Source organism: Staurois parvus, unplaced genomic scaffold, assembly GCF_062004578.1.
Source record: "Staurois parvus isolate SC_StPar_1 unplaced genomic scaffold, SC_StPar_1.0 ptg000029l, whole genome shotgun sequence".
In the NCBI taxonomy this organism is placed as follows: domain Eukaryota; kingdom Metazoa; phylum Chordata; class Amphibia; order Anura; family Ranidae; genus Staurois; species Staurois parvus.
In genome coordinates, this window is record NW_028317825.1 from 2,404,390 (window position 1) to 2,432,043 (window position 27,654).

Below are 27,654 nucleotides of genomic sequence, written 5' to 3' on the forward strand. Positions count from 1 at the left end.
AGCCCCGGTGAGCATAGACAAACACATGAGAAGGGATTAGGCCCAGGCCTGCAGCAAGGAGCATCATCTGGTGGTAAGGAATCACCATCATACAGCGGCTGGAGGTGTTCTTTTGGATGACAGCGTTCTGATGTGGTATCAACTGTGGCCCTGTAGACCGGTTGGCTCCTGAGGGATACATCCTATATAAAACAAGGCATATTGGCCCTTGTGGTCAGTGCGGGGAGATGGATAGATAGTATCTAAATAAACCTTAATTTGGATCCTGGACTGAAAATGCCTGCAAGAGCTGGCTGCTAAACTGGTGGATGCTGGAGGTGGAAGGCGATACCCAGAGAGGAATCCATTCTGATAGGATCGTTTGATCCTTAAAGCTTGCTGGCCCTTTGGGGTCTAAGGAAGGAGGTGAGGGGGCATTTTGGCTTTTAAGGATTGTCACGTGTGAATCACGCACACTGCACATTACTTTTGCATGAAGAGTGAAGTGTAAAGATCATCGCTAAGCATTGCATCATCATTATTATTATCAATTGTTTGGACTTTTTTTGCAACTGAATATTGGTTCATTTTTTTTTGAGCACTGTATGTGTTTTGTCACTTTATTGTTTATGATTATATTTGTCACTTTTTGCACTAGATATTCCCTATGAGGGAATACATGCATGACACTATATATTTACTGAGTACTTTGGATCTATGTTTAGAGGTATATTGAGTTTTATTGTATCACATATTCATTGGATATCTATATTTATATATTATTTATTAGCGCTGCACTGTTTATTTTATTTTAAATAGTCACAGGAATTCCCCACCCTGCCTCCCTTGTCTGGAAAACATGTCCACAATAAGACTTGATTAGCCAGGGCTTGCCCACCGGGATGTCCAGAAACAGTTCCACATCCCAGGATACATACAATACATTACACCACTCGTTTATAAATTTCCCACCCCAGATCCAGCTCGGATCTAGGTTACCAAGTGGCACATCTTTGGTGGAAATAACATAAAAAGTTAATATTATAAAGTTGGTAGTAGCTGGGGCAAAATGTGCAAATGCTGCACTATGCAGCTCTCGAGGACCAGCGAGGGCAAGACAAGAAATATGCCCAAGAAGAGTTCCATATCCTTGGCTGGTGAATGTGCATCTGCATGATCCATTTGAGACAATGTTCCTGCAGACGTACCACTGTTCTGAGGATTTTGTGGCCGCATAATCCTGGTAGATACTCCTGGCTAGTCAAAGGGTTTCAGGACCATGCTCTCCTCCATGCTCTGACCGGAAGAAGCAGACAATATCCCGGTCTCCATCATGGACCATATTCAGTGAGTAGAAGACTAGCTCATAGTCCCCTCTAAAAGCTCCTGTCCAGGTTGGGTCTGTTACAATTGATAACTCAAAATTCATCTAGGAAACAGTCTGTTATGTTTAGCAGTACATTTGTGAATGGATCCCCTGCTGAGTTGGAGCTGAATGGGACATATGTGCCTATTCAGTTTGTGTCTGGTGGACATGGGTGGACCCATGGAAGCTCTGTGGGCAGCCAGATGTAAACTGACTTGTGCCCACTTACATCAAGCTACCTCCGGTCGACCACGAATAGGTCTGGAGAAAAAACAGAAAAGGATGCATTTCTTTCCCATTTTTTCTTCTGGACCTCAATGGACTTAAAGGTAAATGGGTAACAGACAAAAGTGCTGTATGGAGCTTCTGATCAGGTCCACATGAAAAACTGACAGGTGGACCTAATTGGAAAGCCTGTGTGAAAGGGCCTTAATTAGTCAATTTTGGGTTCAGGTGGACAAAAAATAGCACAGTGGTGACATTTTCACATGTTTGGGATCAATAAATTCTAGATGACATTGAGCTTGTTTATGCAAGTGTTTGATGCTAATGCAGTTTGGGATCAATAAATTCTAGATGACATTGAGCTTGTTTATGCAAGTGTTTGATGCTAATGCAGTAAAAGCCATTTTTTTCTCTCGCTCTTTCTTCATGGGGGGGCCTGACCTGATTGCCCCCCCAACACATTTTTTGTATTAGTAGTATGCTGCTTGCTTTCAGCAGCAGCAAAAGATCACTATTGTAGTGTTCGTTTGCTACAGGGTTAGGCATGGCAGAACTAGATCAGCTCTGTTCTGCCTTTTCATAGACTCATGTGATGTCACAAATGACTTCACTGAACTTTCTCTTTAAAATGTATGTAAGGGCAAATTAAAAAAATATGCACAATGTCTCTACAATACATGCACATTCCTCATGTTTTATTCCTCTTGTTAATGGATTTTCACCCCCTGGGGACTAAGTAACGAATGGGAGGTGAACAAAATTTTTTCTGTGCATTTTTTTTTACCCCTGGTCTAAGTGAATATTTAAGACAATTCTTTTTTCCCCTTGATGATCATAAGTAAGCACTTATGGGCTCATGTAATTTGCTCCACAGATACTGTAAAATAAGCATCTATTGCAATAAAGTATGGTTATAGTTGATGAATAGTCTTGGCACTAATATATATGTTTAGTGCATTGTTAGATTATATGACTGTTGTATTCCATTGAATTAGACATCCAGCTGTCTGGCATATTTTAAACTACCGTGGTATATGATTTTAGCCTTTGTATGAATAAAAAAGATTTTTTTCAGTTCTCTCCACTGGAGATCAAGCTCCAGTTGATTTTTTCAGTACTCTACAATCGCACTTTATATTCACATTATGTTTTAGTCTGTAGAAGTCCAAAAGTCAGGGTTTTATCCTTAGTTGGTATGAAAGCAAGGCATATTCATTATTGCTTCATTGGGCTGAATGCAAATGTGGGCAGGTCCATAGAACTCCTAGTAAGACATTTCATAGCTAAAAAGGTTCCATGTCCTCTTTACCCTCCAATGAGAAAGAAGCTTGGTCCCCATGATTTTAGACCCCAAAGCAGCCACAGTGTCTGCTTCAACATTTGTTTCTCTTATATACAGTGCTGATTGAAAACATTCTAGTTCAATTAAAAACACAAGGAACAAGGATCATGCTATGTCAAATTTAAATGTTTCAGACCCAGTAGATCTTTAGTCACATGTACCAACACGGCAACAATTCTGTAAGACCCAGCAATCTTTGCCTTTGGGACACCACGCTTCCCTATTTTCATTACATAATTATTCTCAATAGGGGACATGTTTCATTCAAAATCCTGTAGAAAACAAACATATACAATTAATATACACAATGTTAATACTAAAAAATGATCTAATACTAGCTGGCATGTCACAATGATATCACCAGATTTCTTGGCAACAAATCAAATAATTCCCAGCCACATTGTTGAAACCAGACCTTATCACTGACTGCTTGAGTTCCGCTTATAGTGAAACTTTAATGAAAATCTGAAACTAAAACTATATAAAATATACTCTTAACTTGTTATTTCCAGCATTTTACAAATAGACCGCATAGGTAAATGTTTATAAGCTTTTGAAGAACAAAGATGTTGCAAAATTGTTGGTCGGAAAGTTTTTGTAAAGTTTATCTTAGTTGACACTTAAGAGATTTAACTTCTCCCACTGATTTTGAATACATATTTATAATTTCTGAAAAGTATAGCAAAGACTTGTTCTATGTACACAATAAAGTATTCCCATGTGTTTTATGGCTTTTTGAAGAAAAATAAACTTTAGCTTACAACTTTAATAGGTGAATCATTTCATGACAGTGAAACATTTGAAAACTCTGTTAGTGATTTACATTATAAGCACATTGCATAGTTTGGATATAACTGGTACTAATTAAAGACATTTCTTTCAATGTTGCAGTACTTACTATAATTTGTGGATTCCATATGTTAAAGTCCATGTGTTAGATTCCTACAAGATATGTGTGCCCCTCTGTATGTTCAGTTCTGTGACTGAGAAATGTCATAGAATTTTCATTTGTAATATTAATTCACTAGCAGAAAGTATGTACTTACCAGGCAGGTATATTTTCTAGAGGAGTATACTAGCATCAGTGATAGACATCCTAACTATTTAGAAATACACAATATGGCTCAATATGCAGTGTTTGCATTCTGCAATTTAAATCAGCTTGGTCCCTTGGTAACTGAATGTCATGATGTTATCAGTGGAAAAATCGGCTTCTCTAGTGAATACTCCCCAACACTAAGGGACCAGGAAAATGGAAGAGTGCACTTCCATAGGGTCCAGAGGCCATATTTTAGACTCCAGCTTTCTAGTTGGGTACTGATTCTCTTGGAAGATCAGCTGCTGTATATGAGAATGTAGGAAACACAAATGCCATCACCAAGGCTTTTTTTTCTCAGAGAATAGGTGCAGGAACTCTCCCCTTCTGAATCAAAACTTGTCTCCACCCACTACCCATCTCTGAGCACCATCCCTTGGTTTGATCCCCTACCCACCTCCCAGTATAGATCCTTATAGAGAATACAGAGCGAATTATAATTTTGTGGTGCTAAGTAATTTGTATGGAAAGTGTTAATGATAACAAGAAAAGCAGTAAAATAATCCCCTTCCAGCAACAATAGATCCCTCAGCAACAATGGACCCTGGCATCAAAATACCACCTCTGCAACAATAGACCCCTAACAACAACAGATCCCCCATCAGCCAGCATCAATAGACTCTCCTGAAGCCAACAACAATAAACTTCTCCCTCAACAGTAGATCCCTTCCTGCAACAATAGAGCCCCCACCAACATCACCAAATCATGAACAACTGGGAAATACTGTTGTCGAGTATAACAAAATTGAATTTTAGCCATGCTTGAAGTGATTGTAGCCATATAAGTGCATTGCAACAAGAACAGTTGAGTACTGTTCACGATACTTTCTTATTTGCACTAACATCCAAATTTTCAGGACAAGCTTTTGGGGTGTGCCCCTTCTTCAGGGTCCAAGCAGTACTAAAAGGTTTTAGCAGAATTTTAAGTAAGATAATCTCTAAGGGCAAAAAGAAAATTTGGATGTCAGTGCAAATAAAAAAAGTATCACGGACAGTACTCAGTTGTGCTTATTTGAGCCATGCAAAGCTCTCTTCAAAAGTTTTGCAAGGAAATGAACATTGTACTGATTAATTCAAAGTACCATGCCAAAACTCTGTCATTTCGAGTAGGGGTAGGTAAGCCGTAAAAAAACCTATTAGGTCCCCAATAAAAAAGACAGCATGAAGAATGCATAGTGTGTCTCAGTAGTGTCCTCAGCCCTCCTTCACATCACTCCCCCACAGTAGTATTCTGTGCCCCCCCCCCCACAGTAGTGTCCTCTGCCGCTATTTACATCATCTCTCCCACAGTACTGTGCACTGCCACCCACATTAGTGTCCTCTGCCCCTCCCTCACACAGTAGAGTCCTTTGCCCCCCCCCCAAAGTAGTGTTCTTTGCCACTCTGTCCCACCACAGTAGTGACCTCTTCCCCCTTCATACAGTAGTGTCCTCTGCCACCCCCTCATAGCAGTGTCCTCTGCCCCCTTAACATCACCCCCCCACTGTAGGGTCCTCTGTCTCCCATAGAAGTGTCATCTGTCCCCTTCCCCCCACAGTCATGCCATCTGCCCCCCCCCCAAAGCAGTGCCCTCTGCTCCCCTTCACATCTCTCTCCCCCAATGTAGTGTCCTCTGCCCCCCCCCTCCAGTAGTGTCCTGTTCCCCCCCAAAGCAGTGTGCTCTCTTCCCCCCAGCAGTGTCCTCTGTCCCCTTCACATCACCCCTCCCTACTGTAGTGCCCTCTGCTTCTACATAGCAGTGACCTGTGCACCCCTTCACATCTCTCTCCCCCAATGTAGTGTCCTGTGCCCCTCTGCCCCCCATAACAGTGTCCTCTGCCCCCCCTCCAGTAGTGTCCTGTTCCCCCCCAAAGCAGTGTCCTTCCTTCCCCCCAGCAGTGTCCTCTGTCCCCTTCACATCACCCCTCCCTACTGTAGTGCCCTCTGCCTCTACATAGCAGTGACCTGTGCACCCCTTCACATCTTTCTCCCCCAATGTAGTGTCCTGTGCCCCTCTGCCCCCCATAGCAGTGTCCTCTGCCCCCCTCCAGTAGTGTCCTGTTCCCCCCCAAAGCAGTGTCCTCTCTTCCCCCCAGCAGTGTCCTCTGTTCCCTTCACATCACCCCTCCCTACTGTAGTGCCCTCTGCCTCTACATAGCAGTGATCTGTGCGCCCCCCCCACAGAAGTGTCCTTTGCCCCCACCAGCAGTGTCCTTTGCCCCCTGTACATCACCCCCCTCACACACAAACACACACTAGTATGTAGGTAGCACTCTCCTACCTTACACAGGTGTACTGCAGAGCGGGAGGCAGCACAGTACTGGATGGAGGGCGCCTGGCGTCTTAGCAACCAATCACCTACTGGTTAACTCAAAGGGTTAGCTGAGGAAGCTCCTGCTCCCATTCTCCATCCAGTACTGTTCTACCTCCTGCTCTTCACTCTGCAGTGAAGATGAGAGTGGGAGAGGCTGGGGAAAGACTGGAAAAGCAAGGCTGTGTTTGCCTACGGTCAATGAGTAAATTGTGATCAATGGCTTGCCGACCCCGGTGTAGACCAATTCTCAGTACAGTAAAGACAAAACCTGGGAAGTCAGAATGGTATAGCACTGGGAGCGATGTAAAGAAAGTAGGGGAGCTTTATGTCAGAGATAAGCCTGTGGAAAATAAAAAAGGCTGCTGGCCAGATTGCAAAGATCTATCTATAGCCTGACAAATGCTGGCCTCATGATCCACTAATGTGATCTCTGATGCCGTTATAAGATGTAATAGGGATATAATGATGCATGGTAGGGTGTGCTGTTCTGTGATAAATGGCAGGGTTTCCTTTCTGTAAACTGTACAGTACATGACATGCTGCCAGACTGCTCCATTTTGTTTGCTGTCAGTGTTTCATACTACATCCTCAGTGTTCCATTCTGAATACTATACTGTGTGTTATATTTCCAGACTGGCAATCATCACAGTGTTGACGCTTATTATAGACAGAACTTTTTCATACCACTGAGACTATTGAATTCCACCCTTTTCATAAAATAGGAACACTCTTACTAGTAATAGTAAGAAATAATAATTTGGTACTAAGTGGCATTTGTTAGGTGCAAAGCAAACTGTTTATGTTAGATTATTCTGCTCTGTATCATCAGTGAAAATTATCAATGTAATTACTGGTCCAATTAAACAGGATTAAAACTATGGTTCAAAACAGGCAATATACACTTGATGCCATATGATAAATTTGTATTCTCTGCTTCTCAGTCTGGTGGGGTTTAGGGAGGAAGTGGAGCCAGACAGTACATATATTTTGGAAGATCTGATCACTTAGTGCTTATTAGAAATGATTTTAGGTTTTCGGTTTTAGGTAAAGGGATCATCAGTAGGGTGATAAGGGAGACACCAGCCGGATGGTCCCACAACTTGGGTCGAAGGCCAGTATAGTACCTTCCTTTTCAACCTCCTCTACTGAATCTGAATCTAGCAGGATCTCGCCTATGTTCTCAGATTTTGATGATCCAGAAGCCATATAGATGTCCAGTGTCTGCTGACCTCCATCCATCTGCAATGACAGATGTTACTTTACAAATGCAAGGACAGGTCAGTGTACTGCAGACGTAGAAAAGAAAATGGACAAAGTTTTCAACACCTTAGAGATTGATAATTCACTTGAAAGCTAAATTTGAAAATCTTGAAAATAGATGCAAAACTTTTTTTTAGTTTTGGATAGAGAGGGATTAGACCCCCTGTCAGTTTTTATTGCTGTCTGTGCCCCCATTAGGGGGATTCACCCTCTCTATTTGTCCTGTTTACCATTTTCATTAAAAGTGAAAGTAAAAGAAAATCCCAAATTTTGGGTTGTCCCCAGAAAAGTAATAGAGGGGAATTCTTCCAATGGGGACACTAGCTCTGGTGACCTGGGGGTCCCCAAGGAATACCCTTAATTTGCAGGGATTTCCTCTCACTTCCTATTTGTCTATGGGATAGGAAGTGAAGGGAAATCTCTGCAATGGGACACAGATGGTGAAAATAAATCTGACAGGGGTTATAACCCTCCCTTGCTCTATCCAAAATGAAGAAAAAAGTTTTGCCTACAGTACAGCTTTAAGGAGTATAAATCTCCAAGATGGTCAGCTTGGTTTAGATTTCACATGATCTTGTGCTGCTGCCATTAGCAAAGCATAGAGAACTATATTCGATCATGAAGGTCCAGATTCAGTATAGATAGGGTTCCTTTCCTACCTATTTTTTACTTAAGGGGTATGGAACCAGCAGGTCTTCCAGCAGACTCACCTTCCCAATGACAGTCCAGACCTCAATGACAGACAAGATTCTGGAAAGAAAAAGAGCAATCATAACCAGGGGCGGACTGACCATTTGGAAACTTGAGCACTGCCCGAGGGCCTGGGGTCAGTAGGGGACCCCATGAGATGCCCCTGGTACCTTTTTCATAGGCTTTTTTGAGTTTGGGCAAGGACACAGGGGCCCCATGATCCCCTATTGCCTGGGGGCCCCATCAGTCAGCCTCTGATCATAACAATGATTACAAAGTTTGATTTCTTGACCATTTTCCTACATTTGCTATCATATCAATAAACTATCAACTAACCAGCACATAGGGTTCTTGGATGATCAAGTTTATACTGCTCAAATTGCTGAAGACCTTGTGAGAGGACACTGTTGGCCATCCTGCAGTCACACTCAAGTAAACAGGCTTGAACTGCATCTACATAATTATGTTATAGTTTCATAATAGTTATTTGCATTATTTTATATATGTTCTATATTTGTTCCAAAACCTGGGAAATAGATGCTCAAATCCCAGATTTCCACCCATGCTTCCCATGTATTAATCTCAAGCTCGTATGTAAGCAAGTATGTAATTTCTAACTCAAATATCTGATATAAGATTTATAATGAACATTATAATTTTTTCGATAGTTATATATTTACAGCTTTTATAAAAATAACTGAGTATTGGACATGAAGGTCCTTGTTCAGTAACCTCCTGTTATGAGGTGACTACACTCTCCATGTCACCCAGTCATATACTTATGATGTCACCCTGTCACACAGACGTCCGATCAATATTAAAAGTAGCCATTATACTCATCATTCTGGCATGTTGTCACTATCAGGAAGCCCGTGCTGAGAACACCATGTAGTCATCACTGGAGGATATGTATATAGTCAGGCAGTGGCCCTAAAGAGGTTAAAGGAGATCAGCACCAATGAGATGCAACAAAATGTACTTTATTTTTTAAAAAAAAGCAATTGTTGGAGTAGCTCAGGAGCTGTTGAACATAGCATATGCAGCTTAAATCAGCTCCGTGCCACCCACTCATCCTTTCTTCATTGCACTGAACTTCGGGCATGCTACTATGCTATTATTACCCTCTTCTTCCCCTCATACAAGCCAGCTGGATTTTAATGGGTAGAAGGAATCAGCTCAAGCAGATCTGTCAGTGAATCATGTGTGCCAAGCTCCAGCATGACCTACAGACAAGGCACCATTATCTCTATATACGGCCTCACCTTCCTCCTGCAAACATGCTGCCAATTTCGTGGACTCTTTGTTGGGTGACTGCTGCCCAGTTTCTTGACCAGACAGGAAGAGGTCTCAATTAGGAACAAAAACTTGCTATAACATTTTAAGATCGTTCTCCAAAAAGAAATCACGACTGCCCTATAACACATCATTGCACACCTCACAAAAGAAATCAGAGACTTAGATGGCTGCACAGACCTGCTTTAAAAGAAAATGATTGATGCCATCAAAGTAACTGATTCCTACTAACAAAACATGGAATCTCTGCAGGCTGAGTTGGATGGGGTTTTTTCAAACTGGAGGATGTTGAAAATTGAGCCTGCAATAGGACTGTTTGGATCAGAGGCCTTCCTAATTCTATTGAGGACCTGCAATCTTCATTCATGGTGTTGTGCCAAGAACTGCAACCTGCGATACCATTTGAACATTTGAAATTTGATAGAACCCAACATACACTGGAGCCCAAAGGATCCTCTTGACTCCTAGGAGACGTAATCATGAAACTGACTTATTACAATATCAAACTGGCCTTTTTCCAGACAGTTCATAGCTCCTTGAACCTTATCTCTCAGACTTGAAGACTCATCACATTAAATATGTGTAGGCTTCAGCATGTGCCTGGCTGAGGACCTGGAGTAAACTGGATTTAAAGACATTTTCTGGAGGACACTACTTTAGGGAGCAGTGCTGGAGAAGGATCCCTTTTTCACTGAAGAGCGTCACATAGACGCTGATTGGTAACAGCTGTCCTTGGACATTGTGAGTAGGACCGTTGCATAGGAATCCAGGTGTGCTTGTGCCTTGGGGTATGAATGTCAGAGGTTTCTGCAAGGACTGTGACTGCTCATACAGAGTTTCAAATGGACTGGCTATCCCCTCTTCCTCCAGCAATGTTTAAGGCTTCTGCTAAAGTATTTTTGCTTGAGAATCTGTCCTCCTGTTCCTTTTTTTGCATTTTTGAAGTATCCTACACCTGCATCCCCCTCTCTTATTCAGTTACTGCAATAAATCTAAAAGGATGGAATGGAACACAGCAGTCCAGAGAGACATGAGGCTCCAGGTACCTCCATCAAGCTAAAGGGTGCTGGCATGTCTTCAGGGACTGAGGACAATGGACTACTCTTGTGACTGTGAGAAGAGGACTGTGACTGGTGAGCATTGTTTCTCCTTTTGTAGGCCTTTTCTCACAGATTGCTGATTGATTCTGTAAAAGAACTGAACTGTTGCCTACAATCTGTGGCAACCTGCTCTAAGTGGTTTTGCTGCAAGGTACCTATCAAATGGGATCCTCTGTCCTCATGACTGCTTGCTGAACTTGTGCCTTTGACAATTTGTTGTGTGATGAACACGGTGCACGACCCCAGCCCTTCTCACCAACTTGTGACAAAGGTCCAGCCGATCTCACACCGCGCTGTCACTTGCGTAACAATGCCACTCTTAATTGCGCCCTGCATAAAAATTTTCCAGCTCATGAGACCACAATCTATGTGCCAGCAGCCTGAGAGCGGTTGTCACTGGGTTAATTAATTAGGCAATTAACTCTTTAAACTGCCACCACCGTCTTTTTACTGAGAAGGAGGAAACTCACAATCTTTTAGCATAAATGTCTGCAACACACACTGTCACCACAGACAGGTATATTCAGAGGATTATGATATACAGTAGCACTCAGGGATTCTTTAGTTTGCATTAAAAACCTTAGAGATAGTTTTAACACTTTTCAAAATAGGGTTTACTAACCACTTGGCAACCGCGCTATAGCCGAATGACAGCTAGAGCACGGTTGTCCAGTTCTGGGAGGGCATCATATGACGTCCTCTCAGAATGCGCCCTCCCATGCTCCCCCAGTGGCACGCACCCGGCAATCTCCATGATTGCTGTGTCCTACGGACACAGCTGATCGCGTGATATGGTAAAAGGCCAATCACACAGTAGATCACGGGGTAAATACAGTTGCCGGTTATCGGCTGCACTTTCCTCACTCTGTCACAGCGTTTGTCAGAGAACAGATCAGTACTGATCATCAGGGCACTGATGATCAGTGCCCAGCAGTGTCGTGCAAAAGTGCCACCCACCAGTGCCCAGCAGTACCACCATCAGTGCCAATCAGTGCCACCCACCTGTTCCCATCAGTGCCCAGCAGTGCCACCCACCAGTGCCCAACAGTGCCCAGCAGTACCCCCATCAGTGCCGCCCATCAGTGCTGCCCAGCAGTGCCACCCATCAGTGCCCAGTGGTGCTGCCCATCAGTGCCACCAGTCAGTGCAGTCCATCAGTACCCATCAGTGCCACTTATCAGTGCCCATCAGTGCCGCCTATCATTGCCCATCATTGCTGCATATCAGTGCCACCTCGTCAGTGCCACCTATCAGTGCTGCCTATCTGTGCCCCCTCATCAGTGCCCATCAGCGCTGCCTATCCATGCCACCTCATCAGTGCCTATCAGTGCCCATCAGTGCTGCCTATCAGTGCAGTCTCATTAACACACATCAGTGAAAGAGAAAAATTACCTGTTTGCTAAATTGCATAATAGAAACAAAGAAAACTTTTTTTTTTAATTTTTTAAAAAAAAAATTTTATAGTGCAAAAAATAAAACACCCATTGGAGATTAAATACCACCAAAAGAAAGCTCTATTTGTGTGAAAAAATGATAAAATTTGTAATTCAACGTGCGACAGCTCTGAAAGCTGAAAATTGGCCTGGGCAGGAGGGGAGTATAAGTGCCCAGTAGGCAAGTGGTTAATGAAAAGATGAAATGATGCAATTAAAATATTTACAGGAAAGAGGTTACAAAGAAATAAAGAGAACAATAAGATAAATAAAAGGAGGTGAAAATGGAGAATATTTGCAAAGTCCTGGTATTAGCAGAGTCCGTTTGTCCAAGCAAAAACGTTGCCGTCCTTGGGTTTTCCTTGGTTCATGTTAAAAAGAGATCTTCCTTACCAGGTCCTCTCATTCCCTTTTTTGTAATATCAAAGGGGTGTGGACAGAGACCCGCTGACCAATAATCCGGTTTAAGGGATGGGTGCTGGGAGTCCACCATGTTTACAACCAATTCCCAAATACAGTTTTACACTAATATTAATAACTTCCAATACGTGCAGGAGGTATTCTAGAAACTAACAGAATATTATTAATAATTATATTTCGTATTCAGGGATAACAAATACAGCGTACTTTTGTCACCCAGGAGAGAGGCGACTGCTTTCTCTCCTTTCGTATTTTCTAGGATAGTCATGTATAACATTGATTTATTTGGTATGATATTCCCCATTCAAATATATACCTAATATAAATGTGTCCTATTCCAGTTGAATTCTATGAATGGCATGTGGAATCATTAAGTAGTGGAATAGACGTTTTATGGCACGCTCTGCATTTCTAGAGCTTTAATGGCCTATCACGCCATGTGTGACAGGCTTGAATGAGTTATTATTGTTTTTACGATAGGGCAGAGGGAAGAGTTTTTCATGGTTTGTGACATCCTGCCAAGACATCCTGCCAAGACTAATTAGCTGTTTACAGCTCTGACCAGGTCTGGAAGCTGGAGTCTATTGTGTGTTAGATAAGATAAGAGGCTTTTTTGAAGTTCCTTAAAACTTACAGCTACAAATTCCACAGTTTGCAAGAGGAATGAGGGAGTAAGGTCACTGCTCACGAAACAAAATGGCTGAGACCTTAACAAGATGGCTATAACCTACAGCTTTCATATCCCTATTGCGCACAATCATTACAGGCTGCACTTGATTTTTCTTGCTTTCTGTAACATTTACAGTATGAGTTTTTATCTCTAAGAAAGATCCTAGTTGCAGGCCTGTGGCTAAGAGGAAAGTTGTTGCTTTCAATGGAAGTCAAGGCTGTGTTCACTTCCATCCTGTACTGTTGCTGGAATTTGTTTTCTTGAAATATTCAACCAAGGAAATGTGCCTGTTGGACTTTGGTGTGACAGAGTCAACAAAATTATGCATTGACATGCACACAAGTTTGTGCCTACTGTATTTTTGGTGTGGCAGAGCCAGTAAAAAAAAAAAAAAAAAAAGGGCTTTCCTCTTTCTTTCAGACTGTCAATCAAACCTTTTTAAGAAAAAAAAATTATATTAGCTGATATTCCTTTTTTTTTATTGCAGCATTTCAGTATGGTTGTGTAAAACACAGTATGTAAAATCTTTGTAGTTTTTTCACTTTTACCACTAGTTGGCAGTAAAGTACCTAATGGACTCTTTACTAATGTGTTTCTTTGTGCTAAGGTGTATTTCATTATTGTCTTGGGCTATTATCCTTAAAGGAATAATGTTTCAGAATCAAGGGAATTCTAATGGATGCAGTAGAGGAAATTTAATAACACTAGTGTACACAAAATCTGGAGCAGCTGTGCATAGTAGCCAACCAGCTTCTAACTTCAGTTTGTTTAATTTAACAATAAAACCTAGAAGCCGATTAGGTACTATGCATAACTGCACCAGATTTTGTGTGCACCAGTCTTAGTACATATCCCCCATTATTTCTGATCTTTTTTTTTTTTCAGATATTGCTTAGAAGATCTGCACTTTAAGAGTAAAATTGTTGTATTGTTTTCTATACATTTGTTATTTGCTGTAATGATTACAGTGGGGATCGAAAGTTTGGGCACCCTAGCTAAAAATTTGTATTAATGAGCATAAAGAAGCCAAGGAAAGATGGAAAAATCTCCAAAAGGCATCAAATTACAGATTAGACATTCTTATAATATGTCAACAAAAGTTAGATTTTATTTCCATCATTTACACTTTCAAAATAACAGAAAACAAAAAAATGGCGTCTGCAAAAGTTTGGGCACCTTGCAGAATTTATAGCATGCACTGCCCCCTTTGCAAAGCTGAGACCTGCCAGTGTCATGGATTGTTCTCAATCATCGTCTGGGAAGACCAGGTGATGTCAATCTCAAAGGTTTTAAATGCCCAGACTCATCTGACCTTGCCCCAACAATCAGCACCATGGGTTCTTCTAAGCAGGTGTCTAGAAAACTGAAAATAGTTGACGTTCACAAAGCTTAAGAAGGCTATAAGAAGATAGCAAAGCGTTTTCAGATGTCAATATCCTCTGTTTGGAATCTAATTAAGAAAAGGCAGTCATTAGGAACAGTGGAAGTTAAAGCAAGATCTGGAAGACCAAGAAAAATATCAGACAAAACAGCTCGCAGGATTGTGAGAAAAACAATTCAAAACCCACGTTTGACTGCACGATCCCTCCAGAAAGATCTGGCAGACACTGGAGTTGTGGTACACTATTCCACTATAAAGAGATACTTGTACAAATATGGTCTTCATGGAAGAGTCATCAGAAGAAAACCTCTTCTACGTCTTCACCACAAAAATCATCGTTTGAACTTTGCAAATGAACATATAGACAAGCCTGATGCATTTTGGAAACAAGTTCTGTGCACCAATGAGGTTAAAATTGAACTTTTTGGCTGGAATGAGCAAAGGTTGTGGAGAAGAAGGGGCACAGAATTTAATGAAAAGAACCTCTGTCCAACTGTTAAGCATGGGGTTGGATCAATCATGCTTTGAGGTTGTGTTGCAGCCAGTGGCACAGGGAACATCTCACGAGTAGAAGGAAAAATGGATTCAATAAAATTTCAGCAAATTTTGGATGGTACCTTGATGCCATCTGTGAAAAAGCTGAAGTTAAAGAGAGGATGGCTTCTACAAATGGAAATCGAAATCCATCAAGATTACATCAAGAGGCGTAAACTGAAGGTTTTGCCATGGCCTTCACAATCTCCTGACCTCAACATAATTGAAAATCTATGGATAGACCTTAAAAGAGCAGTGCGTGACAGACAGCCCAGAAATCTCAAAGAACTGGAAGACTTTTGTAAGGAAAAATGGGCAAAGATACCTCAAATAAGAATTGAAAGACTCTTGGCTGGCTACAAAAAGCGTTTACAAGCTGTGATACTTGCCAAAGGGGGCAGTACAAGATATTAAATCTGCAGGGTGCCCAAACTTTTGCAGATGCCATTTTTTTGTTTTCTGTTATTTTGAAAGTGTAAATGATGGAAATAAAATCTAACTTTTGTTGACATATTATAAGAATGTCTAATCTGTAATTTGATGCCTTTTGGAGATTTTTCCATCTTTCCTTGGCTTCTTTATGCACATTAATACAAATTTTTAGCTGGGGTGCCCAAACTTTCGATCCCCGCTGTACATGGTGGTAGGGATCTAACTGAGGAACAGCTACTGTGTTAGGAATATTTCTCTGACCTCAGCCAATCCCTGGGAGGGGGCACCCAAAAGGTGGCTGGGAGGAAGATACATTCAGAGCTCTTCTCCTGGGGCCTCTGTGCCTCCAGGAGGCAGCCTGTGTTACTGAAGAGCTGCTGCTAGGCCTCAACATGTACCTGGTCGAAGGCCTGGAGGAATTTGGATTTACAGACATTTGGTGGAGGACACTACCAGCTGTGCTGGAGAAGGTCCCCTTTTTCATTGAAAATTGTTGCATGGAAGCTGGTTGGTGAAAGCTGTCCTTGGACATTGTGTGGGTGGTTTACTTATGGAATATTGAATGTGCACTTTGCAAGTGCTTCAAAGTTTAGTAAATAACTTTGAAGCACTTACAAATAATACCCAATCACAAAGAAAGAAAATGAAAAAAAAAACAGCATTTTTACTCGCAAATGATTGGATAATTGCATATAATTCATATGCTCCCCTTAAAATACATGTATGTAAATTGAACTAAATATCTACTTGTCCTCCCCCTCAATGGCAAGGCAAAGTTATTAAAGCCGAACTACACCGCATCTGAGCACCACAAACCAAAAGTGCAATTTAATTTATTTTTAATATTTAAAGCAAACTCCCCCATCCATTCATGTCTCCATGCTTTATTTTGTTGGGAAATCACTTAGAAAAACACCCCCTAGCATTTCTGGCCCTGGCCATCTTGAGTAAATGCAGTTGATTCTGTAATATTTACTTCCTGGAATCTATCTGCCCTTGACTCAGGCAGCAGTGTGTGCTTAACTGAAAAAGCCCCTCCTCCACTACTGAAGACTCTTGGTATGTATGACATCATTTGCTTAGGCATGGAAACTGGGAAGTAACTAAATATACTTTCCTACCTATTTATGAATGCTAGAAGCATACAGATTCAAAATAGTCAATGTTGATTGAGAAAGTAAAGTTATTATTATTATACAGTGTTTCTATAGCGCCAAAAAGTTTGCTCAGCGCTGTACATTATAGTGGGGGACAGTACATGAGACAATACAGTAATAAAACAATATACGAGAGGTTCGAGGGCCCTGCTCTTTCGAGTTTACAATCTAGGAGGGAGGGGATAATGGTACAGGAGGACGTGGCTGTGGGAGATGGAGTGGTGGGAGGAGTGGAGTAGATTGGCTGTTAGGTGAGGGTGGGGTAGGCTTCCCTGAAGAGATGGGTTTTCAGGGTGCGCCTAAAGGTGAGGAGGATAGGTGACAGTCTGATGGATTGGGGTAGTGAGTTCCAGAGGATGGGGGAAGTCCTGGAGAAGTCCTGCAGTCGGGCGTGGGAGGAGGAGACCAGGGAGCTAGAAAGTAGGAGGTCTTGTGAGGAGTGAAGAGTACGTGTTGGGTGGTATTTGGATATCAGGTCAGTGAGGTAGTTCAGGGCAGTGTTATGAATGGCTTTGTACGTCAATGTTAGTAGTTTGAATTTAATGCGTTGGGCAATCGGGAGCCAATGGAGGGAATGACAGAGGGGGGGTGGATACGGAGTGTTTGGTAAGGTGGATGAGTCTGGCCACTGAGTTCAGGATAGACTGAATTGGGGATAGTCTGCGATGAGGTAGGCCGGTGAGGAGGGAGTTGCAGTAGTCGAGTCGTGAGATAATAAGGGAGTGAATGAGTTGTTTAGTAGTGTCTGGGGTTAGGAACGTACGTATTTTGGAGATGTTGCGGAGGTGGAGCCTGCATGAGTTTGCCAGCGATTGGACATGGGGTTGGAAGGACAGGTTTGAGTCTAGAGTGACACCCAGGACTTTGGCTTGCGGGGTGGGACTGATGGTGGCATTGTTGGTCGTGATGGAAAGGGTGGGGGGGGGCGCAGGCTGGGGGGAAAATTAGGAGCTCGGTTTTGGAAAGGTTTAATTTGAGGAAGTGGAGTGACATCCAGTCTGATATGTCGTTCAGTAGGCGGGTGATTCGGGCGGAGACTGAAGGGGTGTGGCGAGGGGTAGAGAGGTAGATTTGCGTGTCATTGGCGTAGAGGTGGTAGTTGAAGCTGTGGGAGTGTATCAGTTGGCCAAGGGAGGAGGTGTAGATGGAAAAGAGGAGGGGCCCGAGGACAGAGCCTTGGGGGACCCCAACAGAGAGGGGGAGAGAGGGGGAGTTGGCAGCATTATAGGTAACACTGAAGGAGCGTTGGGATAGATAGGAGGAGAGCCAGGAGAGAGCGGAGTCTCTGATGACAAGGGAGTATAGTTTATTGAGGAGGAGGGGGTGGTCAACTGTGTCTTTTAAAATTGCACTTTAAGTCTCAACAAACTAAGCTAAAATACATGTAAACCCTAGCTGAATGACATTTAGTTTGGTAAAGCATTGTGTATCATAAACAGCATCCAAAGTTTTTTAATAACATACCATTTACACCTATTGACATCTATTTTTGCATCTCAGTGTTATTGATCTCCTCCAGCCTCTTTTAGCCATTTCTGTTTACAACATGACCTGTATCAGGTTTATAATGCGGGATCACTTCATAACAAGAAGTGCCTGAACAAGAATCTTCATGGCAGGATCATCAGGTACATAATGAAAGAATAACATTAATATTTTAAAGCTTACATTTTAGTGATTGAGTTTAAATCTACAGTATTTAAATGCCCACATGCGGAATCTGAACTTCTCAGATACCTGAATAGAAGCCAACTGGTTCTCCACATGCTAAACATGTTTTTCCCTGAAGTATGACTCTAGAATTCTCTAGAATTTACTTTATTCCTACTGTTGCCACTACTCTTTCATCTCTTCTTTACATTAGGGACATTATGAACTCATTGTCAGACCACTATTGTGTCCTGTCCTCCCCCTCCATCACACATTTCAGGCCACATACAGTATCAAATGAACTGTTTTATTCAACTCTAACATGTACAGTAATACACTAAGGCCCCATGTACGCAGGACGTTTCTGAATGATGGAAATTGACTGCTGGAAAACATAGATTAAAAAATGTCTGTTTAGCCGCGTTTGCATAACGCATTTATGTGCGTTTATGCTAGTTTTGCGCTTAGAAGCATTTTTTAAAGATAAGCACAGGAGAACCTCCCAAATGCCCAGAATGTACTGAAAAGTGGTAAATGATTAACTATTTCAGACTGTTTCAGAGAAATACACACAGTAGAAGCAGAGACAGCAGTATGTGTTGAGATAATTATGTGTGAGTTGCTCATTAACATTTCTTTTGTTTCCAAGGGTGGGAAAGCTGTCTGCTGGAGTGAGTTTATTGAGGTCACCTGGCAGGGGGTCTTCACGAGTAATTTGAGGTGTGAATGGGCATTAACATATCTTTTGTTTCCAAGGGTGGGAGAGGTCTGAGGTGTGAATTGGTCATTACAATGTGTGACAAGCTTGGTAGGAACATCCTGTGTTAAGTGTTTTGTCCATCTGAGCACCTTGAAAACACTTTGCATGCATTTTTCATGATGAATAAAGGCTCTGGACAGCCTTTACAAGCGTTTTGCGTTTGAAACGCTGATAAAATCGACGTCTGAACGCAAGTTTGTTGCATTAAAAAAAACGACTGTAAACTCAACTGCCTGTAAACGACTGTAAACGAAGATGTGTACATGGACACATAGGAAAACATTAGGGTGAGTTCAGGGGCTGAAAAAAAATACTGAACAGCTCCTAAATGTGAGTTTAGCAGCTGCAGTGTACATGAGCCCTAACCCTCTTTCTACAACTGCAACAACTATTTATCATCTGTAATATTAAGAGATTCCATTTTCTCTTGCAGGTACACCACCTGCCACACAAAATGCACTTTTCAGCAGCTTTTTAGTGCAAAGCATAACCAGCTCCTGGCATGAACTCCCATTTTGGAGCAAATATCAGGATAATATTTCACTTTCTGTCCTGCCCTCATCTGATTACCACTTGCGATATTTGGGGGTTTTGCTCAAGTGTAGTGCCTTTGACAAGAGTTGATTCACACGTGCGGTGCGGATTGAAGCTCAGGTTTCACAGTTAATTGATACAGTCGTTCACAGGTTCATGTCAGGTTTACATCAGGTTCAGGACAGGATTAGCTCTCAGGATGATCCTGTTTACACTTATGCGGTTTAGAAACGGTTCCCATAGAAGTCAATAGCCTGTAATCTGCACCTGAACTGGACCGCACTGCTCAGAAATCATACATGACTCTTTTTCAAACCACACTGAATCCGCAATGCCAGTGCAGTGGACATACTGTATGTGAACAAGCACCATTGGAAGCAATGTTTTTTCACATGTCATGCGGATTGGATGTGGTTCAAACCGCATCCAATCCACATATATGTGAACCAGCACTAAGTACACTACAGCTGGTAAATATGTTTCAGGGCTTGTTGGCCCCACTTTTATTTAAAAGGAAAGTAAAAAGTTCCAATGCAACAAAAAGTTTTGTTCAGCATTATGCTTTCAAAGCTCTGGCCTCACACTGCAAGCCTATGTCTGGTCCTCAGGACTGTCTCACTAAACTCTAGATTCTGTTTCTTTCTCTATCTCAGCTTTTTTGCAGCACTCTGCTGCACTGACCCACACCCTGACCTGGACAGGAGACCTTCTTGTCTTCCAGTTGGAGCCCTGAACTACAGACAGCCACTTGATTAAAAAAGGCTGTGTACACCTGCACACTCAGCCTGTTGGTCTTCTGTAAGATAAAGTTATTCAGGCCATAGACGGGTAGACAAAAAAAATCGGCTGATTTTCGGATCATTAGTGGGGTAATAAGTCAGCCGTTTTTCGTGATTTTGATACTTTTTTTTTTGTCGGTCATGTTGGAAAAAAATCGGCTAGTTTTGTCGTTCGGCAGTGATGGACAAATCGGCCGATCTTTTTACCGATTTTAAAAAATGCGTATGAGCAGTGACCGGCAAGAAGAAGGAAAAGAAGAAATAGAATATGAATAAGAAGAGGAAATAGAATATGCATAAGAAGAAGAAATAGAATATGAATAAGAAGAAGAAAAGAAGAAATAGAATATGAATAAGGAGAAAAAAAAGAAGAAATAGAATATGAATAAGAAGAAAAAGAAAAATAGAATATGAATAAGGAGAAAAAAAGAAGAAATAGAATATGAATAAGAAGAAGAAATAGAATATGAATAAGAAGAAAAAAAAAGAATTTCAGTCCGATATTATATTTGACATTTAAAAGTATAGCAACATTGTATCTATTTGTATCCGAATAGAAACATCTGTATCCGAAATGGATACAAATAGATACAATGTTGCAACTTTTTCTTAACGTAACGTCGGCTGACTGAACAACCGATTTTTCATTTTTCAAAAAAAAAAAAAAACGTCCAGTTTTCTCCCCGTGTCAGGGCTCCCGGGTATGACCAGAGGTGTGTGACTGAAGCAGGGAAACGCAGACCTCAGATATGTTATAAACAATATAATTTATTAACACTAACAGTACAAACATAAACGCAGTGCAATACTAAAACATAATACGGTGCAAACAAACCAAACCAAACCACCCACAGATAACAGTATATACAAGCAAGCGTCGTCAGGCAGGCCGGGTCAATATCAATTGGGCAGGTAGGTACAGGGGGAGCAAGCGGAGAATGGTCGGGGTCACAGGCCAGGTTCAGCAGGTAGCAAGCAGCATAGTACAGAGGGTCAGGCAGAGGGATGGTCCGGGTCACAAGCCAGGGATCAGAACAGGTAGCAAGCAGTGTAGTACAGAGGGTCAGACAGAGGGATGGTCAGGGTCACAAGCCAGGATCAGAGCAGGAGAAGTCAGCAAAGGAACAGAAACAGGATGCAGGACAGATACAGGGCCCAGGACAAACACAACACCAAGGCAGAGTCTGCAAGTCTGGCCATCCCTTAAATACACCAGTATCATCAGTTCCAGGTGTTAGCTGGCTGAAAGGTTGAGTCTCTGATTGCTGGGAGCACCCGCTGGCCAGCCCTGGTACTGCAGATCAAAAGGCAGGTGAGTCCCACCATTGCTGGCCAGTCCATTCCTAACAGTACCCCCCCCTCAAGGAGCGGCCTCAGGACGCTCCAAACAGTCCTAGCTGGGCAAAATGTCCCACCGCCCGGGTCTGGCAACTGGCGGGATATCAAAGACTGGCACACCGGGCAGGACTCCGGGCAGCGGCACACCGGGCTGGACTCCGGGCAGCGGCACATCGAGCAGAGGCACATCGGGCAGGACTCCGGGCAGAGGCACATCGGGCAGGACTCCGGGCAGAGGCACATCGGGCAGGACTCCGGGCAGAGGCACATCGGGCAGGACTCCGGGCAGAGGCACATCGGGCAGGACTCCGGGCAGAGGCACACCGGGCAGAGGCACATCAGGCAGGACTCCAGGCAGAGGCACATCGGGCAGGACTCCGGGCAGAGGCACATCGGGCAGGACTCCGGGCAGAGGCACATCGGGCAGGACTCCGGGCAGAGGCACATCGGGCAGGACTCCGGGCAGAGGCACATCGGGCAGGACTCCGGGCAGAGGCACATCGGGCAGGACTCCGGGCAGAGGCACATCGGGCAGGACTCCGGGCAGAGGCACATCGGATTACCAGGCGAAGCAGCAGGCAGCGGGCCACCAGGCGGAGCAGCAGGCACCGGGCCCCCGGGCGGATCAGCAGGCACCGGGCCCCCGGGCGGATCAGCAGGCACCGGGCCCCCGGGCGGGGCGACAGGCACCGGGCCCCCGGGCGGAGCAGCAGGCACCGGGCCCCCGGGCGGAGCAGCAGGCACCGGGCCCCCGGGCGGAGCAGCAGGCACCGGGCCCCCGGGCGGAGCAGCAGGCACCGGGCCCCCGGGCGGAGCAGCAGGCACCGGGCCCCCGGGCGGAGCAGCAGGCACCGGGCCCCCAGGCGGAGCAGCAGGCACCGGGCCCCCAGGCGGGGCGACAGGCATCGGGCCCCCAGGAGGGGCGACAGGCATCGGGCCCCCAGGCGGGGCGACAGGCATCGTGCCCCCAGGCGGGGCGACAGGCATCGTGCCCCCAGGCGGGGCGACAGGCATCGTGCCCCCAGGCGGAGCGACAGGCATCGTGCCCCCAGGCGGAGCGACAGGTCTCGGGCCCTCAGGCGGAGCGGCGGGCGCCGGACCTCCAGATGGAGCGACAGGTCTCGGGCCCTCAGGCGGAGCGGCGGGCGCCGGACCCCCAGGCGGAGCGACAGGTCTCGGGCCCTCAGGCGGAGCGGCGGGCGCCGGACCCCCAGGCGGAGCGACAGGTCTCGGGCCCTCAGGCGGAGCGGCGGGCGCCGGACCCCCAGGAGGAGCGACAGGTCTCGGGCCCTCAGGCGGAGCGGCGGGCGCCGGACCCCCAGGTGGAGCGACAGGTCTCGGGCCCTCAGGCGGAGCGGCGGGCGCCGGACCCCCAGGCGGAGCGACAGGTCTCGGGCCCTCAGGCGGAGCGGCGGGCGCCGGACCCCCAGGAGGAGCGACAGGTCTCGGGCCCTCAGGCGGAGCGGCGGGCGCCGGACCCCCAGATGGAGCGACAGGTCTCGGGCCCTCAGGCGGAGCGGCGGGCGCCGGACCCCCAGGTGGAGCGACAGGTCTCGGGCCCTCAGGCGGAGCGGCGGGCGCCGGACCCCCAGGAGGAGCGACAGGTCTCGGGCCCTCAGGCGGAACGGCGGGCGCCGGACCCCCAGGTGGAGCGACAGGTCTCGGGCCCTCAGGCGGAGCGGCGGGCGCCGGACCCCCAGGCGGAGCGACAGGTCTCGGGCCCTCAGGCGGAGCGGCGGGCGCCGGACCCCCAGGAGGAGCGACAGGTCTCGGGCCCTCAGGCGGAGCGGCGGGCGCCGGACCCCCAGATGGAGCGACAGGTCTCGGGCCCTCAGGCGGAGCGGCGGGCGCCGGACCCCCAGGTGGAGCGACAGGTCTCGGGCCCTCAGGCGGAGCGGCGGGCGCCGGACCCCCAGGAGGAGCGACAGGTCTCGGGCCCTCAAGCGGAGTGGCAGGCATCGTGCCCCCAGGCGGGGCGACAGGCATCGTGCCCCCAGGCGGGGCGACAGGCATCGTGCCCCCAGGCGGAGCGACAGGTCTCGGGCCCTCAGGCGGAGCGGCGGGCGCCGGACCTCCAGATGGAGCGACAGGTCTCGGGCCCTCAGGCGGAGCGGCGGGCGCCGGACCCCCAGGTGGAGCGACAGGTCTCGGGCCCTCAGGCGGAGCGGCAGGCGCCGGACCCCCAGGCGGAGCGACAGGTCTCAGGCCCCCAGGCGGGGCGGCGGGCGCCGGATCCCCAGGCGGAGCGGCGGGCGCTGGACCCCCAAGCGGAGCAACAGGTCTCGGGCCCCCAGGCGGAGCAGCGGGCACCGAGACACCAGGCACGACAGTGGGCTCCGAGTCAACTGGTATGACCGCAGGCACTGGGTCAGACATTGGATGGTCTGGCTGGACAGCGGGCATCGGGTCACCAGGCATCAGGTCATTTGGCTCGACAGCGGGCACCGCGTCATCTGGCAAGGCAGTGGGCTCCGAGTCAACTGGTATGACCGCGGGCACTGGGTCAGACATTGGATCGTCTGACCGGACAGCGGGCATCGGGTCACCAGGCATCAAGTCATTTGGCTCGACAGCGAGCACCGCGTCATCTGGCAAGGCAGTGGGCTCCGAGTCAACTGGCATGACCGCGGGCACCGGGGCAGACATTGAATCGTCTGGCTGGACAGCGGGCATCGGGTCACCAGGCATCAGGTCATTTGGCTCGACCGCGGGCACCGCGTCATCTGGCAAGGCAGTGGGCTCCGAGTCAACTGGTATGACCGCGGGCACTGGGTCAGACATTGGATCGTCTGACTGGACAGCGGGCATCGGGTCACCAGGCATCAAGTCATTTGGCTCGACAGCGAGCACCGCGTCATCTGGCAAGGCAGTGGGCTCCGAGTCAACTGGCATGACCGCGGGCACCGGGGCAGACATTGAATCGTCTGGCTGGACAGCGGGCATCGGGTCACCAGGCATCAGGTCATTTGGCTCGACAGCGGGCACCGCGTCATCTGGCAAGGCAGTGGTCTCCGAGTCAACAGGCACGACAGTGGGCACCGGGTCATCAGGTACCGGATTGTCTGGCTCGACAGCGGGCATCGGGTCATCAGGTATGACAGCGGACACTAGGTCACCAGGCATCAGGTCATTTGGCTTGCCAGCGGGCACCGCGTCATCTGGCAAGGCAGTGGGCACCGCGTCATCTGGCAAGGCAGCGGGCTCTGAGTCAATTGGCACGACAGCGGGCACCGGATCAGGTACCAGATCATCTGGATCAACAGCGGGCATCGAGTCAACTGGCCTAATAGGATCGTCAGGCTGGATCAGTTCATCATGCTGGGTAGAGGCATTAGGCCGAGTAGAGGCTTCAGGCCGAGTAGAGGCATCAGGCCGAGTAGAGGCATCAGGCCGAGTAGAGGCTTCAGGCTGAAGAGAGGCATCAGGCCGAGTACAGGCATCAGGCCGAGTACAGGCTTCAGGCCGCGTACAGGCTTCAGGCTGAGGAGAGGCTTCAGGCCGCGTAGAGGCTTCAGGCCGAGTAGAGGCATCAGGCTGCGTACAGGCATCAGTCTGAACCACGGAAGGCAGGCTCACCGGTTTGGATACTGGCAGGATGGTATTGGTTGGAAAGAATTTTCGCTTTTTTCTGGTTTTAACTACTGGAGCACTGCAAGTAAACGCAGGTCTGCAAACGAATGGAGCAGCTGGAGACAGAGAAGAACTGGAGGATGGAACAGGAGAGGGAGCAGTTGCTACAGAGGGCTTCTTTACAGGGTTAAAGGCAGGATAGGTGCAGCGAGTGGGAACAGGGTACTGACATGCGGTAGATAGCCAAGTATACTGGGCTGTAACTGGAGGAGCTGGTGGGAATACAGGAGTAGAGTTAGAAGCAGGACTGGGTCTTTGTAAGCTGACTGAGGCTGGGTGCAACAAGTCTGTCCATGTCTGCAGTAGGGGTTGAACAAAGCTGAGCTTACACAAAGCCTGTCTGGTCAATGACTGCACTGCGTTTATACAATCTCTCAGTGTCTGTGGTGAACATGTGGAATAACGCTCCAGAAAGTAACCCACATCATCCTCTAATAACCACACCAGGGACTCTACCTGGTCTGCACTAAATGGTGGCAAAAATTCATCCCTGCATTCGGGGGAACCAGATGAAACCAACTCTGCACAAACCTCAATCAATGGCTGCACCTCAGAGAACACTGTGCCCTGATCTACTAGAACATGAGCGAGCCGTATACATTCTAGCAATTCATCCCGGGGATACTCCTTCAGAGTTTGATAAGCATACTCCCTGTCATCAAACACTAGCAGATATAAATACTCAACCTCCTCAAGATCCATCCTTCCCATCAACAAGCCAAGATGGCTTCCCTGTGCAGCCACTTCTGGTCAGGATTGGCCTTGGTGTAATGTCAGGGCTCCCGGGTATGACCAGAGGTGTGTGACTGAAGCAGGGAAACGCAGACCTCAGATATGTTATAAACAATATAATTTATTAACACTAACAGTACAAACATAAACGCAGTGCAATACTAAAACATAATACGGTGCAAACAAACCAAACCAAACCACCCACAGATAACAGTATATACAAGCAAGCGTCGTCAGGCAGGCCGGGTCAATATCAATTGGGCAGGTAGGTACAGGGGGAGCAAGCGGAGAATGGTCGGGGTCACAGGCCAGGTTCAGCAGGTAGCAAGCAGCATAGTACAGAGGGTCAGGCAGAGGGATGGTCCGGGTCACAAGCCAGGGATCAGAACAGGTAGCAAGCAGTGTAGTACAGAGGGTCAGACAGAGGGATGGTCAGGGTCACAAGCCAGGATCAGAGCAGGAGAAGTCAGCAAAGGAACAGAAACAGGATGCAGGACAGATACAGGGCCCAGGACAAACACAACACCAAGGCAGAGTCTGCAAGTCTGGCCATCCCTTAAATACACCAGTATCATCAGTTCCAGGTGTTAGCTGGCTGAAAGGTTGAGTCTCTGATTGCTGGGAGCACCCGCTGGCCAGCCCTGGTACTGCAGATCAAAAGGCAGGTGAGTCCCACCATTGCTGGCCAGTCCATTCCTAACACCCCGTCTATGGCCTGCATTTTAGGGTTAGAGACTTCATCCTTCCTAAGACTCCTACGGAATGTTTTTATTTTCTTGGGAGAGTGCATGTGATCAGCACAGGCCACTGTCCGGACAGAGGTCAGGGGTTTTGCATCCTTCTAGAGCAGAAAAAAAGCTCCTCCTACAAGCTTTAACCAGTGCTCAGCCGAAGTCACAAGACTGCTCTAACTGCTGATGAGAAAAGGTATTTAGCAGTTTATATTTACTAGAATAATTGCATTTCCATGTTCTGTGTACTGTGGGAGACCAGGTATAGTGAATTCAGGGTCCTGGGTTTAGTAACAATTTAAGCAGTTATTTTAGCATGTCTTTCATACAAAAGTACACTGAGTCCACACTTAAGACCTTCCTGAGGAACTTTATGTTATTGGGGATGTAGATGGACTAATTCTCTGAAGCCCTAGATGGCATTTTTCTTAAAGATACCTCCTCCAAGTGGGAGGTAGCCTTCAGCATAGCTGATACAACAGCCTGGTGCTCTCTCAGAGCGCTGCTAGGTGCTTTATTTGATATCAACCTCTTTGAATCAGTGTCAATGGGCAGCACCAGGTCTTCACCAGGTACACCACATCACTAACTTGTTTAACTAATCTTGCCCACAGCTTATGCTCCTGTGGTATTCCAGAATTTAGAACACTTTTTCATCCCCTGCCCCCATTGGCCTCATTGGATCACTTTATGATCCCACACCTCCATTCCGTGCAGGGCACTGCTTGATTTTCTACCAGGGGGTTTCCCTGCTGGTGACTCCCAACAAGTAGAAACTCAGTGTCAGGGCTCCCGGGTATGACCAGAGGTGTGTGACTGACGCAGGGAA